The 3,979-nt window shown below is 26.3% G+C and overlaps 1 long non-coding RNA gene across 1 annotated transcript in view; it reads left to right on the top strand.

Moving 5' to 3' along the window:
- Positions 1 to 3,842, top strand: part of LOC136795366 (uncharacterized) — a 9,656-nt gene extending 5,814 nt beyond the window's left edge. Inside the window, exons 2-3 of the long non-coding RNA XR_010842959.1 lie at positions 2,942 to 3,054; positions 3,794 to 3,842. This is a non-coding gene — a long non-coding RNA (uncharacterized lncRNA). The remainder of the gene's footprint in view (positions 1 to 2,941; positions 3,055 to 3,793) is intronic.
- Positions 3,843 to 3,979: the final 137 nt, after the last annotated feature.

Consider the following 3,979-nt stretch of genomic DNA (forward strand, 5'->3'; position numbering starts at 1 on the left):
ATAAAGTAATCCGAGAGAGTGCTTATAGATGAAACACGGCGCACTTAAAATTATGCAAGAGGATCCATTAAAGAAACGCTCTTTGTATTTTCAAAGCCCCCGAGTAATCTCCTAGAATTATTCCTTTATTGTACTTTTGTCAGTGTAAAATTTTAGCTCTCTCTCTCTTTTACAAAGTTAAATCTCCGTTTAGGTTGTAATGGCTCCCTCGGCTCTTTTAAGTAACACTACACTTTCTTTCTCTTGTTACGTCTGAAAGAAGTGGGGACAAAAAAAAGTAATTGAGTAAATTTCTGTTATCAAAAGGCAGTATGTTATTTCAGATACTGAAGTATAGACTACAACAGACAATCTTTTATTTGTTTCAAAATATATATATTTTTAAATAATATAATATATCTCTAGTCTCTATCGATAATGTCACTTTTATAATTTTATAAGTTTTTATTTTTATTTAGTACAGACGTATTCCGAATAGGTGGACTTTTTCCTCTATTTGGATCCCCCAGCAAACTCTTGTGAAGTTACCCTACTTTATCAAAAGTAACTCCAGTCTATGACACTATCAGGGAAATTTATTCAATGCAAACTAAAAAAGAATAATAAAAAAAAAATTTTACCACTACCAAAGCAAAAACAGCCAAATAATTTAAAATAAATTATTGGTTTGTAAGTGTATTGATATGATCATAATAACAAATCAACCATATCTATAAACTAATCATATTTAACTAATTACCAAAACATTTTCCTTTTCACATTTTCCTAACTTTGATTTAAAATAATTATCATTTTGTAATAAATTTACTAACTGGATTTTCATATTCACTGTACCTAATTTTCTGTAATTTATACTACGTAATCCTTTTAGCTTATATACATTTATATTTTACTCCTTTAATTCTTGTATTTTACTTTAATATTTAATTAATTAAATCTACATTTTCTTTCTCACTTTTTTCGTACGTTTAATTCTAAATCATAATTATTTTGTATATGTACTACTTAGTAAATTCCATTTGTATATTTTTTTCTTTCTCTTTACTCTTTGATAATTTAGTATTACTAATTCTGATGGTATAATACTTAACATTTAAGTATTATATTTAGAGACTATAAATTTTCTTCCAATAATAATTATGTATCTATATTATCTGGTATTTTCTTATTATCAGGTAGTCTGCATTTCTTTTTATTCGTAATGATTGTTATCTTGGTTTTTGTTTTTAGCCATGATGAAGGCTTGAAATTCTGGCCGAAACATTGGCACTATAGGTTTTTACTTATTTTGAATAACCGCACCCCCAACCATCTTCTCATTACAAAAAATATCTTTTATCATATGCATCACTATTAATAAAACAGTGACAGTTTTAAACTGGAAAATATAATTTTTTGTAAACAAACTTTCGATCATTTTTTTTTCCATTCCAACTAACATGATACTGCAAATTCCAGTCGAGTTCATGAACTACAAGCTAGATGCTTGCTGCATACATTTTTTTAATTGTCCATAAAAAATACTAACAAATTAAAGTGTGGGGATAATTAGTATTATTTCTCCCCACACTTTAATTTGTTAGTATTTTTACAATCTAACAAAAATATACCTATGCAATTTCTTAACAAAAATTCAGTTTAAACTGAAATCGGTACCACTACAACCAATGAAGGGTCAAGGGTTCACTAATTTGAAAGGAAGTACTGTTACAAGACCAACAAATATTCAATATACAGTAAATTAATAAAATATTATAAAAATAACACCATAATTTTACATAAAGAAAACAATATGTTCAAAATAAAATTACTTGAGTCAATTTATATATCAGAAAACATCAATTATACAGTTAATTTAAAAACAGATATAACGAATTTTAACAACCAACATTATGCAGAGATTTTAAGTAAAATAAATTTATGAAAAAGATGTGAAAAATTTTTGTTACTATATACAATTAATTTTGATATGAATTTTAATAATTGGAATAAATACAAATTGAGACCAAAATGCAATTTGAATTAAATTTACAACAAGCCTAAGTGTACGGACGGTTATAAATTATTTTGTTTATATGATGGTGATAGTAATGATTAATCGAAAATTAAAAGTTTTAAAAATTATTGAAGTTTGAAAAAGTAGGTAACTAAACATAAGCTTAGGTAATCTTATTAATAATTAATATGATTCTATATTAATTGACTTTTTCATAAGGTGTTTTTGACTTATGATCTGGGCAGAATAGCCTGCAAAATATTTTGAAATTTTTTATTTGAAGTGAGAATTTATATTTGAAGGTATGGTATATTATTAGTAATAATGTTGTTGTTATAATTGTTACCAATGAATATATAATAAGCTGTTAAATGTTTAGATTGTCCTTGAGGATGGCCGAATTGGCCGAAACGTTGGACTATTGATATAATAAAGAATGTTGAGACTAAAAAAGGATACCATTTTATTTATTTAATATATAAAAATAAATTCAATTCAAAATATTCTCATGCGAAATTAATTAAATATGACATATTTCCCAAATCTCTGAGAAACAGATATAAATTTCAACCAGTGTTTCTGATCTGTACTTTTACTTATTCAGATAATAAATGTACATTAAGAACCTTAGCCAAAATGTTGTGGTAGCAAAAAATAAAATAAATCAGCTAATAAACTGAATCACGAAGAAATATTCTTTTCTCTCCCGAGCAAACTATTCTAGAAAACACAACTTCCTTCCGATGTTGGCAAGCTTCGCAAGTTTTGGGGTATTTCTTTAGCAGCAACTTTATTTTTTTTTTAAGATTAATATTCTCTTTTCGTAATATATTAAATAAGAAATAAACACATTTATTCATTTATTTTGGATACATCATTTAATGAATAAATTAATAAAAAGATTAGTAATTTAACGAAATATTAAAACTGAAAACTATTTTACAGTAAACCCCAGCTTATCTTAGGCAGGACCGGGCGATGCGGTTAAACAGGGAAGGCGGTAAATCCGGATTGTATAAAAGAAAAAACCTCTATTATTAATACAACAAATAAATTAGGTAAATATTTAATAAATATATATATATAGCTAATTTGCAATTTTTTTCATGTTTTTTTTTTTGTAAAATCAATATTCTACCACCAAAACTTCTTCAGTTTATTTCAAAATTGAAATTTAAAATTAAATCTTGATACTCTATTAATAATATTTGATTAATAAATCTAAAAAAAAAATGAATATATAGATGAATTTAAAATAATATATCGGTAGAAGAATAATAGACCGTATGAAGCAGATTGTAAGAAAGTCCGGGTGGCGGCTAATAAAGGTATCAAAATAGTAAAAGAAAACTATTTGTTGTTAACCAACCTTTCGCCCCACTATTCAAGATTTCGTCAGGGCTGTCAGATTGAAGCAAAGATGGCAATATCATCTTTCATAAGCTGTCATCTTTGTTTCAATCAGACAGCTCTGACGAAGCCATACAAAGCGAGGCAAAACGCCATTTAATGTAAATAGTTTTCTTTTACAATTTTGATACCTTAATTGACCGCCACTTGGGGTATTTTCCTACAATTTAAAATAATATATATATTTTTCCTGTTCAGAACTAGATTTGTTTGTTCAACGAATAATTTTTATTTATTTATAAATAAGGGCAGAACAGCCTGAATGAAGTTTTTAGAGTGTTAATTATATGTTTTCATAGTGATATTGAGGTAAGGTAAATTATAAATAGTAATATTAAGTATTTAAATTGTTTGTAGGATCATACATATAATAGAAACTTTTTGTAGTGGATTGTCCCTGAAGATGGCCGAATTGGCCGAAACGTTTGGACGTGTATCTTTCTCTCTACTCTTTCATAATTTAGTATTACTAATTTTCATGGTATAATACTTAACATTTAAGTATTATATTTAGAGACTATAAATTTTCTTCCAATAATAATTATGTATCTATATTATCTGGTATTTTCTTAT

This window comes from Halyomorpha halys, unplaced genomic scaffold (assembly GCF_000696795.3).
Source record: "Halyomorpha halys isolate HHAL.00 unplaced genomic scaffold, Hhal_1.1 Scaffold101.1, whole genome shotgun sequence".
In the NCBI taxonomy this organism is placed as follows: Eukaryota; Metazoa; Arthropoda; class Insecta; order Hemiptera; family Pentatomidae; genus Halyomorpha; species Halyomorpha halys.